We start from the raw sequence: 13,465 nt of genomic DNA, 5'->3' as shown, positions 1-13,465 counted from the left end.
CCGGAACGTTTTTCTTTCCGCAGGTCGTTGCCGTCAAAGGAGACATTAAGAGGGCACTCTGACAGTTCATTCCGAGGCGAAGGTTACATTCAGTACTTTGATCGAAGGTTTCCTGATCGATGGATAAGTAGAGGTGGCCCAATTGCTTGGCCTCCACGCTCACCTGATCTGAACCCTCTCGATTTCTACTTGTGGGGCCATTTAAAATCATTGGTTTATTCGTCTCCGGTGCCTGATTTGGAATCCCTTCGGAATCGAATTGTGGCATGTTCTGAGGACATACGCAATACTCCTGGAGTTTGGGATCGTGTTCGCAGGTCAATGAGACATCGATGTGAGGTCTGTATTCAAGCAGGAGGTGGACATTTTGAACATCTTCTGTAATGACAACGACCTGCGGAAAGAAAAACGTTCCGGTGAATTTCAATGTTGTGAAGGCCATAACTCGGAAATGAAGCATTTCCGGACACATGTTGTAATGAACTATTTTGATTGTCTACATGTGGGAAATACATACCTGAAATTATGGCCCGTATTTTTTAAACATCCTGTATAGAAGGTACGTAAATGTTGTACCTCTGTGAATAAAGCCATGTCAGAAATATCGAACTGTTGCCATTACTTTTTATCCAACCCTAGTATTAACTGAGTGTAATTCACACATTTATACAATAGGTAACTGACTTCATGTTTAGCATTTTGATGTAAGGCAGTCTCCAGCGTGGATTGCAGACGTCGTGTTTAAGTAACGCAACCTTGATGTTGAGACTCTGGTAAATGTTGCGTAAGTGCACCCAACAAAGACTTGACACATAAGATAGTGTAAGGCATAAAATTTCTTTTCAGCTCCTTGTTGCTCTAACGTAACATTTCAACTGGAACACGGAGAAGATGGAGTACTCCAACAGTTGAAGGCGCCGCTTCCCTTTAAAACGCGACCCATTCTTTAGCTCAGAGATACTTCCGCTCTTTGACTCTTTGATGTCGCTACTGAAATGTTGAAACTGCTGTGAAACGAGGGTAAGGGATGGGAATAAAGGACGCAGTGCGCAATCGCGGCTGTCATGAATATAAGGCTGCACAACCTTCCGAAACAAAATTCCTCTGTCATTTCCAGAAACGCACTCAATTTAATTACGAGCTGGCAAATAAAACTAGGTCGACGTCAAAATTTAATTTACATTTTCATTTACGAAACTTAATTAATTTCTGTACATATTTTTTAATTTCTCGGCCCCAATAATTACAATGCTGTCTATACATTTTCATAATAATGTTATATTAAAAAGTATTAATTGAAATTTTCAACTGATATCAATATGAAGATTGGATGGTTTTACATTTTAGAAATTTTGTTTTTTTTTTTTCTCTGTTGAAGAAAAAGTTTTAAAATGTTATGGCAGTAATATCCTCAGGGATTGTAAGCATTTCGTAAATAAAAATATAAAAAAAACATTTCAACACAAATTAATATAAATTAAAAATTATAGATAAAATATAAATTTAATAATTTGTTTTTTTTATTTTTTATATAATTTAGTGTTTATATTTTTTAACGGTAGTGACGATTAAATTTTTTAACTATGGTTTTAAAATATTCATTATGAAATTTTGACATGATTCTGCCCTTGACTCTACCTGCGCTAACAAATTTATACAATTCGGGTTTATTTGGTCTTACGCTAATGGAATTTATTACGTTTACTTCAGAGACGCCCGAGATCAAACTGGCTATGTGATTTGTTTTTAATTGAGTTATTGACGTAATTGGTAAGTTTATTAACATTAGCACATATCTAGAAACACAAACTTACTACACTCATGTATCATTTTAAATATATTTATAATGTGCATTAAGTTTCACAGTAAATTCACTTTTTATATTAAAAAATAGTAATTTATAGTAGCTACACGAAGTAGCTACACATTCTCTCGTAAGTTCTCCGTAGCGTGATTCTTCGTCAAAAACAAATACTAATTTTAAACCTTAGGCCTCAGTTCTTAAGCTACGATCGCAAAACAGTGGACTTCTTTTAGAAAATTGTGTGCAGCTCCTAAAGAATCTCTTGAACACGTCTTAATATATTAACATCGATTGTTTTCACAGCTACTGCAAGCAGATGTACGATAGCCAAGGGCTAGAATTGCATGCGTATTCTTCAAATGTCCTTACAGGAAGAAATATATTGCAGGTATATCTTGTGACTGAGGGAGGTCATGTGATCAGCCCTTCACGCCCGATGCGTTTCTCTGGATATGTCACGTTCTACCACTATCTGACGTCGTTTCCATAAAGTACGGCGTCTTTCTATATCCACGTACTCCGTCCTGCAGCTTACGGTACATCATCGAGCAGAAAAAAGAGGAGTATCTAGGAAAATAGATAGCACATGGCGATATCTCCATCATCACTGCATAGTCCAAACGTTGGTGTTAAGCCTAGCTTGATGCCCACGTTCCGGAATACAGTATTATGGGGATTTTCGCTGACTCAGAAGTGACTATTGTAAATGCTAAACGCAGCTTGTTGGTGTTTCAAGCATTCGTCAAATTGAATCATTAGTTGAAAACGGATGTACCCTACAGTCTGCGAAAGTAAAAAAACCATTGAATTACCTTCCGTTGGGATACTTAGACTTAATTCTCTTTCGATTCTGAGTAGTATTCTAAACGAATATCCTTTCAGAGCAGAAATTATGACATATTAGTAGACATTCATAGAGTTAGCAGGCAACAAATAATCAAAAAATTCCATTTCATCATCTGTATTTCATCCTGAAGGTTTTCAAAACTTTTTGCAGATCATCAACAGGTATAAATGGAAGCCCTGAAGGTATTTTAATACTTCGTCTAACATCATAGTTTTCAGTGTAGGATATCTTTAGCCCTAAATTAATGGCTTTGCTCCCCACTGCTTGTGAATAATTATTAAATAAACAGGTATGTAGATTTGTTTGAGGGAAAACATCTCTTACTGTATTAATTGAAGTTAGTTAAAAATCCGCAACAATATGTTATGGAGACAGAATTTCATTTCGCTGAGCAGCATTTTACCTAAGATGATTAAATATGCTTGTATAATACGTCCTTTGTGACTTACTTGCAGTTAGAGTGTATATTAGATGAAACACATAGTTGTGAACCTCTCCATACAGTGTGTACACTTGGTAAAATATATTGGGAACAGTCTTAAAAGTATCATATTCAAGCATTATTATACTATTACATAAATGCTGAAGAGAGTGAGATCAGAAGAAAAGGAGGAGTCTTTCATTATCATTATGTCCCGAATCATATTGTCAATATTCGTTATTCATAGTTAGTCTATATCAGGCCTGCACAAGGTTTGCGCTCTCCGAGCCGCTCACAGCTCATGAGCGGAGTGCAGATATTAGCTGCGCTCTGTATAAGGGTGGACTGGAAGGAGGGGTGATCTCGCACAAAATGAACACAAAAGGAAGAACTATTACGAGTGCTTATGGAATTAATTCCCGTTCAGTGTTTGCAAAACTATCTTGGACTATTATTAATTAATACAGAAATATTTATTTTACAGAAGTAATAGAAATTCTATAGCTACTTAAATGCACAATATCATTTTGTTATATTTTTATTTATCAGTATATCAAAACGAGGTTTTATGCTGTTGGCAGCTGAAAGGAACAGTAGCCTACTGATCGTAATGAAACATCAGTTACAGATGTTCGATGTCTGCCTTTATTAAAGTTGATAATAGAAAACAGTTGCTCACAAATATAAATGTTGAGCCAACATAGCAATCATTTTCACAGGCAGCCTGTGTAGTCGTGGATATTATTGCTAATGTTTAGTCTTGTAAAACTCAACCAGGCTAGTAGTATTATTCAAAAGATCTTTAGCCCTTAGGTCACATTGAAGATCAATAAGTTCGAGCTGCAAATCGTTAAATGTTATGTTCCGTCTTTTAGATTTCTCCATACTGTACTGTAGCAGTAGGTAAGCAAGGTGAAACAGTTACTGAGAATACGCACTGCACTCCACTAGATAGCTGAGTGGTCGTTTCCCTCTCCTCTACCTATATCAAGTCTATGTCATTCTCCGTTTCGGCGAGCGGTAAACACCGCTCTCCCACTCCGAAGGAGCGCGCGCGCTCGTTGAGCGCTGTTTGTGCAGGCCTGGTCTATATGTATCAGCGATGTTAAGTGTAGCTAATGAATTCGTTAGTGGTGGCCTTATTTTGTTCTGGCTCTTATTAATGTTACGCCTTAAATTGTGACGCGGTGGAAAGCCATTCATGATTTCTTCATTTTGAACAAGTTCAATTTCCTATAAACTTATTGCAGATGATGGTTCACTCAGATTTTGTTGTGCTCTTCTTTTAGTTATTTGCAGGAATTCTTGCTTCAATATCTACTTGTCTAGATCCATGTGCATGATTACCAGTCCTTTTTACTTTGGTTTCTTCTGACACGTTGAAATTTGTAGTAGGCCTACAGCTACAATTACTGATCTGGCTATCTTCACAACTCCAGTATTTCCTCTGCATATTCTATTTGCATGAAAATGATATAGGCATATGAATCCGTTGTGTTCTAGTAGGCCTTGTTTGAGTCAATTAGTCTTGACATTCTGCATAGTTAAAAAATTTCACACATAAAATTTAAACTAAGTAATGCTTAAATTATTTCCATGGAAACCTAAAAAATACCATTCTAAAGTGAAAAAAGGGACTAACTGTTAGTGGGAAAAAGTATAGGCAGATATGTAAAATTGTGGCCCAAACAAAATTGGACATAAAAAAGAGAGGACTAAAGTATAGTGGATAAAAATGTGTGGGCGAAATGGTAGTTAACTTAAAAGTATGAATAAATTTCTATGTGGTCATAATAGTAGTGAACATCTCGTCTGCATAGCGATTCATACGTGCGTACAGAATCGGATAATGCTGTAAGGAGATTATTTCGAGAGACATTCCCTGTTGTCCAATCTCCAAATCGAAGTTCGATTCAAAGTGTACGCCTATTAGTGTTTATCAGTAATAATAACTTAAGCCACAAACTGTAAGTAGGTATTTCAAGTGTTTACTAGCGTTTATTTTTAAGTGTTTATTAGTAATAACTTACGCGACTAACTGTAGGTAGATTTACTGCGAACTTCCTGACACCCTTTCACCGCGGTTATTCCTTTGAATAGCTCAAGACCCCTAAGCAGTGGAGGCGGACGCGCGGAGGATTGTTCACGCAGTATACTATGTTGACGGTAGCGTCACATAATTATTATTTTACGATATTTATAAGCATTATGGATTTAGGACTGAAGTTTATTTAGAATTAAATTTTATCCTTTGAATCATAGTAGGATGTCTCGACAGGAAAGTAATGTACATATAGCACTTTACAATTTATTTAGGATATTTGATATGTATCATGTATCTTGGTATATAATCTACAACAATGGCCAAGATTGCTAAAATATTTCTGGGAAGTATGGTACAGTTTGTATCTGAATGCATTGAATACTTTAGGCCTAGCCTACTTATTTGAAATAGAATGTCATCTTAGATTTAATATTTCTAAAATTAATCGTTTTTCTAATCTCTCCTCCGAAAATGTAAGGAAAAGACATATTACAGAATGATTCCATGAATAAAATTATATAGTATTTAAGTGCACCCGAATTGGCGGCTTACTGTTCCGAATCAAAATTGTTTCTCAACGTAGTGGTAGGCTATATTTTCATTTTGATAGTGGATCATCACAATTATTTTTCAGTTTTAATGAGGAATTGAAATTTCCCGCTGACCAGAAAATGTCCTCTCAGAGTTCATTAACAGAGATGCATAATGTTATTTTTAATCGAGATGTATTCGTGATTTCCCTTGTTTGTAATCGTAAAACCAGAGCACCTCGTTCATAATGTAATGTCAATTGAAGGAATGAAGTAACAATAGCGTTGTATCACTGCTCGCTAATTTGATTTGTCGAACCCAATGTACAAGCAGAAAAAAGTAATTAGTATTTGCATTTAACATGATGAATGATTATCCGCATGTAATGCATATCAAATAGATACACTCTGAGAGGCGTGTACAGTTGATTTCAATCATGTCATTGTTGTCATTTGGGTGTTGTTCGATTTGGTGCAATTGTGCTGGTCCTTATTTGTGGGCTGGAATCTCTGAGGTGCGAACAACTATCTGAAACCTGAATGAAATGGGAATTGCTAGAGAAATTCAATTTACGGATATTTATTTCTAATGTTCGATGTACCAGATTAAATATTTCCATTAAAATTAACTTGAAAGCAGTTATAATTTTTGTGCTATTATAATAAAGAAAATAATGTAATTTTTATTTAATTGTGATTATATTAAAATTCTGTATATACAGAATGTTTCAGAATTCAACCGAAGAAATTTATTATCTGGTTATAGAGTGGTTGTAGACAAGCAATTTGAGATAGGGAACCCAGGGTCTCCGACGAAAAATATCTGACAAGCAAACGTTCTGATGGGGACAGATAAAAAAAGTTATTTTTCTCCTCCACTATGTTAATAATGTCAAAAGAAGTGCTTATACAAATTTTGGCCACTCGACCGCAATTACGAGGCCGTCTAGAAAGTGATTTTCCCTGGGGCCATTTACAGAAAAAAGAAAAATTGCATGGAAAGATTTATTGAAACAGATACAGAAATTGTTGCGCTATTTGTCAACATACCCTCCACTGGAATTGAGATATTTGTAATACCATGGGATCAATTTTTATATCCTTATGTCGTAGAAGTCAGCCGCCTGGGACCGGAACCAGAGTTTGACAGCCGTCTGCACCTCTCTGTCGATCCCATGATATGACAAATGTCTCAATTCCGGTGGGGAATATGTTGAAAAATAGCTCAACAATTGCTGTATCTGTTCCAATAAATTTTTCCTATGAAATTGTGTTTTCTTTCTGTTAACGACCTCTGGCGAACTTATTTTTTACGGCTCTCGTAATTGCGGTCGAGTGGCCAAAATTTGTATAAGCACTTCTTTTGACATTATTCACATGATGAAAGAACCTTTTTTATCTACCCTATCAGAATGTTTGCTTGTGAGTTATCAGTTGTTAAATTTGTTTACATTTGATACTCACAATCCAGTATTAAAATTAAATAGGGGTATGGAATGGTACGAGAGGGTGTCGAATCTTATTAGGGGTTGGAATTAATCAACCGTGTTTTCAAAATTTAGCTGTTGCAGAGTCTGTAAAATTGCCGATAAATTATGAGACAGAACGCCTCTTTCATTTTCGGTATTGTACCTATTTTACAATAGAATTATCGGCATGAACCTGTGGTGTAACGATTAACGAGTCAAACCTCAGGCCGAAAGGTAATACGTTCAAGTCCCACCGTGATAGTTCTTTTTACCCAATACCTCTTGCTTTATTGATGAGATCTCTGAATTCTTTCTTTTCTGAACCACCAAAATACATATTGTAGTAGGCCTACGTATTTATTTATTGTGCTTTCGACAAGAGTATACTGTACAGTACTGTCCATTGGTTCAGTACAGTTCATTGGAGACCAAGTCAGTCTATAGGACGCCTATGCAGCTCAGTTAGGTAGGCCCTATTTGTTAGAAACACGCTGGCCTTTGGTTCCAAAGATGGCGAGTTCATGACATTTTTGTGTCCTGTGTTACTATTTTCAAGCATTTTTTGTCTCATTTTAATATTAAAGTCGTATGAAATTCATAAATTGTTCAGACTAATGGATATGCATTTCCCTAACTCTGTTCTTTCTTCACTCTTCTAACAATTATTATTGTCATTATTTCGTACATTTCAAAATAACTAGAGTTGGCTTTTTAATGTTACAACAGAAGTTTAAAGTTACGGTAGATAGATAGATAGATAGATAGATAGATAGATAGATAGATAGATAGATAGATAGATAGATAGATAGATAGATAGGTAGGTAGGTAGGTAGGTAGGTAGGTAGGTAGGTAGGTAGGTAGGTAGGTAGGCAGGCAGGCAGGCAGGCAGGCAGGCAGGCAGGCAGGCAGGCAGGCAGGCAGGCAGGCAGGCAGGCAGGCAGGCAGGCAGGCAGGCAGGCAGGCAGGCAGGCAGGCAGGCAGGCAGGCAGGCAGGCAGACAGACAGACAGACAGACAGACAGATAGATAGATAGATAGATAGATAGAGAAGAATTAAATATAATATGTTCCAGAAAGCAAACTAGCCTGAATCGCCCAAGACCCGTAAACAGTAGAGGCGGACGCGCGGAGGATTGTTCACGCAGTATAATACGTTGACGGTAGCGTCACATATTTATTGTTTTACGATATTCTTGAGCATTAGATTTAGGAATGCAAGCTGATGCTACATTAATATGGAATACTCGTTGTAAAATCACACACCTTCCGCCCCACGTGTTTCGGAAGCTGGGCCTAAGAGGTATGATGTTACAGGAGAATGGAGAAAATTACAAAACACAGAACTGAATGCATTGTATTCTTCACCTAACATAATTAGGAATATTAAATATAGACCTTTGAGATGGGCAGGGCATGTAGCACTTATCGGCGAATCCATAAATGCATATAGAGTGTTAATTGGGAGCCGGAGAAAAAATACCTTTGGGGAGGCCGAGACGTAGATGGGAGGATAATATAAAAATGAATTTGAGGGAGGTGGGATATGATGATAGAGACTGCATTAATTTTTCTCAGGATAGGGATCGATGGTACATTTTTCGCTCATTGTAACTCAGGGTTCCTTTGCTACTTTTCATTGTTGTGAATAAGGCCTAAAACTGTTCCAACGTACATTACATAAAGTGTTCACGTATATTCTGTGCCCTTTTCTTTTTAACTTTCGTTACATAAAGATCCACCTTTGGGGAGGCCGAGACGTAGATGGGAGGATATTAAAACGGATTTGAGGGAGATTGGATATGATGGTAGAGACTGGATTAATCTTGCTCAGGATAGGGACCGATGGAGGGCTTATGTGAGAGCGGCAATGAACCTCCGAGTTCCTTACAAGCCATTTCTAAGTAAGTATTACATAAAGATCCGGTGATGTTAACCCATCATAGGAACATAATATTTCCACCATGCAAGTGTTGCAGATGAGGAATGGAATTGTCATCGCCAGGATAGCGAAAATCTGAAAGACCATTTAATTAAACATATTAACAGTGAAGAAATATCAATAACCTCGCTGGGTTCGAACTAGCAAATGCGTCTTCATGCAGTGTTGCTACTCTTTATCCGCTTCCTCTACCGCGACCTACTTACGTATTTCCAACTGCAAGCAGAAAATATCTATTAGACCGCTATCTCAAGAGACGAAGTTCTTGTATACTTCGTGTTATATTATATACTCCTCCATTAGTGTACTCAGAAAGGAAAATTCAATTTCGTCCTCCACGAAGGAACAGTTGAAATGTGATCTTGGAATGAAACAATTCAGATAGAACTTTCCTTTCGATAAAATATGTATACAATAAAATTCCGCAAAATTGGCTAACATCTTTCTACTGAACAGAAATACCTTTGAATGAAGTTCGGGTAAAGAGGATGTTTCAATATTCTCTCTAAAATATGAAGAAATTTCGTGTCAATAAGAAATAAGTACTAGGCTACTGGGTGAACGTAAGTTATTCTTTTAAATATTTCAGACAAAAAATTGTAATACAATTTTGCTCGTTTTCATTTTATTTTCGAGATAAAAATTGTTTTATATGAAACATTTCATAGCGCGTTTTGAGAAAGCCATTAATTTAATTCCCAATATGCGCAATACATTTAGGAGAGAAATATATTGTGATAATAAATGATCGGAAGAATTTTTGGTTTTGTCCTTTAAATGTGCAGAAATTTGATCCGAACAAACGTAACTTTTCGTTGTGAAAAAGAATTTTAAAATGTTACATTTGTTTGGATCAAATTCCTGCATATTTAAAGGACAAAACTAAAATTCTTTCAATCATATATTATCATAATACATCGCTCTTCTAAACTGTCTGACTAAATTATTGAGAATTATATCAATGGCTTTCCCAAAACACGCAATGAAATGTTCCATATAAAATTATTTTTATCTCTGAAAGGAAGTAAAAACGAGCAAAATTGTATTAAGCATTTTTGTTTGAAATATCTCAAAGAATAACCCCCTGAAATTAATTACATTACTTACAGTTTACTCTGTGTATGTTTAGCTATATACATTGAAACCGTCACTTTATTGTCGCATCTTAGTAATTATTATTTCCAGTGATCTTTCTCATAATTTTCTCGAAGACTCTTCAGCTATGCCTTCTTTTTTATTGTCGTTCGTGATACTTAGGTACAATACATACACATATTTTTGGATCCGTATTACGTGCAACATAAATTAATCCGTTTCAGACTGTTGTGTAGAAAGACATTAGTACTTATTAATAGTGTTTTTTGAAGCACCTTAGAATTAGAGCAGTGATTCAGACGCTAAATGTTTATCTCTAATCGTTTTTTTACTTCGTAGACCTGGACCTGTTGCCTGCGGTCGTAGTTAGCTAACGTTTGAAATAGATTAGGATTTTTTTTGCATGCTACACCCATACTGTTCACAAAATATAATATTTCACAGTCTGTACTGATATTCGAAGGTCAGTTATCATCCCTCGAGGGTACATCATGTTCAGATTAACGTTACGTCACGTCATCTCGCAGGTCTGTTATCATTCCTCGAGGGTACATCATGTTCAGATTAATGTTACGTCACGTCATCTCGTAGCAGGTACTCCGTTCCAGAGACTGCCGGTAGAAACGAGTTATTTAGTAACTGGACATAATTCGACCCACTACATGTACTGAGATTTAAAAAATGAACGAAGTTTTTGTCGTGCGGAAGGATTAAAAAATTATTTTATAGTTTTAACCATTTTTATCCTCTTTATCAATTACTCTTAATGCAGAAGTGGTACAGCTACGATAGCCAGATGTTCCCTGTGCCCTTTTGATAATTACATATTGGTGAATAATGTTCAGAGCCGATGCAGCGCTTACTTGTGTCCAAACATCAGGCTGATCCGGCAGTATTTTGTCTTCGGCTAAGAGCTTCGCCGCTCAGATGTTACTGTTTAATTAATTTATTTTACTGACATGCTTATTTTGTTTACACAGGGTGTTTTAAAATTGATGATCAAGCATTTGGGGATGAGAAGTAAAAATGAAGAGAAGCAAAAGTTCTATTAAACATGGGTTAAACGTGCAGTATTCTGCCTTGGTTACGTCAGGAAGAAAGTTACACGAGTTTCGGATGTTTTTGATAAGCCTAATAGGCGGACATCCGAATCTAATCTCTATATATCGTACTCAAAGTATAGGCCTATATCTGGTAGGAAATTCCAAGTTCTTACATACAAGGGACCTAGTGGTCATTATTTCGAATGACACACTTCTTGTACCAACTATTCAATAAAATATACTATTGGATTATGAGGTGTATTAAGTATACAGGCACGGTACATATTTTTTTATTTAATTTCTCCATTATAGGCAACGCATTTGGTAATGCCAAAATGGACTTCGGTATTGTCACAAAATAATCTTTTTGGTTTTTCGGATACCAGGATTGTGTTCTGAACATGGTCTCTCTCTGTCTTCTGTCTTGTCTTATGAATTTGTAAAACCTCTTTACCTAAATCATTTCACACATTTTGTTCATATTTAAGTTAGTTTTGTTCATATTTCAGTTATTAACTCCGAAAATATGCATACAAAATGCTATAATCTCAACCGAAAAATATTTGTTTATTTGAGAATTTAGGCGTTAACGGATTTAGTATAAAAGCGTACCTACCTTTGGGTATTCCAAGTTTTAAGGAACAATATTTTCAAAGTTTAGAATTTGCATACAGTTTCCATTTCACTCCTAATAAATACGATCTCAAGGATCACCTGTTCTGTTGGGCCCCTTTCAGTCTGGCTACTGCATTGACGACGGAATCTGTATCAATTAGAAAAACGTCGCAATTCTTTGGACTAGCCAGGCATATGGGACCCAGCAGATCAGGTGAACCTTCACGTCATTAACAATTTGCCTTGGAAATGTGCCATATATATATATATATATATATATATATATATATCCGGTTCGCAAACTTATGAGATACTAGTTCCGACACACCATTCATTCATACATACATATTTTTCTGCCCAAGAGCAGGTGTTTCACTGCCAACTCTGCATTCTCTAGTTTTTCCTGCTTTCTGCCTTCCTCTTTGTTTTCGTATATTATCCATATATCTATCGTCAGTCGTTTATCATCTGATACCTTCTTCTGTCCCGAATTATACTGTATGTTGTATAGACTTTGGGAATGTATTTATTTATTTATGCATTTATTTATTTATTTATTTATTTGTCTGTTTGACTAATTTTTGTATATTTATTTGTTTGTATATTATTTATTTATTGTTCGTTTATTTATTTATTTATTTATTTATTTATTTATTCATTCATTCATTCATTTCTTCCTTTCTTTATTCCTTATATAATTAATTCATTCATTTCTTCATTTATTCGATTGTTTGTTCATTTATTCACTCATTCATTTATTTATATATGCATTCATTCATTTATTCATTCTTCATTCATTTGTAACTTTCATGTATAAGATGGGCTGAATGTTAACATTTTGAGACTTGCTTAATACGTTTTTGTTTCTTGTTCGAATTTATTTAATGGAATTAAGCTAATATTGAGTCCCGATGATATTAAACTTCGCCAAGCTGTAATTAATTATGTCCGCTGCGAATATTGACGTAAAAAAGAAAACTTATTTTCTCTGGACCAAAACTGCAACGCCGAAGTTACATAGTTACGATAGAAATATGATATTGCTTTCAGATACGTTGTAGAAGTCCAGAGAATCTCTCGTACCCACATTAGAGATCTCTCAGCATCCTATGTGGCTTTAATTTCAGATTCCTTGATGACAGACCTTCGTCATGACTGGACCTAATGCCTTAAGTGATGTGAAATTTGCATACGTAAACCAACTAGGCACAGAGAATCTGTACATCTAAGTACAAGTTGGATAAGCACGGCACCATGATGGCATGTTGTGCGCACTGGCGCGAAAATTTCCCGTTTCCTGTGTCCCGGACCCAGTCGGAGGTGCTTAGCTAAATGCGCAGTTGCTTCTCTTACCGGGAGAGGGCGAACTGGGCGGATTCCAAATCCGCTCTGGACGTTATGGTGGCAGAAAAATAACTTTCCTTTGTCGATAATCGATTCAAGTCCATCCGGACTTCCGTACGACCACGAGTTAACAGATTACTTCAATAAATGAATATATTCTGGCTAAGTCATAATATTTTCAATAAAATTTTTTAATGCTTCTTCATGTTAATTATTAGTGTTTTCTGACTGTTATTTTAATAATGTGAACGATGCCATGATTCATGTGGGTGTATGTGGTAGGTAGGAAGGTGGTATTCATTAAATAATATGATA

This window comes from Periplaneta americana, chromosome 15 (genome assembly GCF_040183065.1).
Source record: "Periplaneta americana isolate PAMFEO1 chromosome 15, P.americana_PAMFEO1_priV1, whole genome shotgun sequence".
Classification (NCBI taxonomy): Eukaryota; Metazoa; Arthropoda; class Insecta; order Blattodea; family Blattidae; genus Periplaneta; species Periplaneta americana.
Note: the sequence above shows the minus strand (reverse complement) of the source record.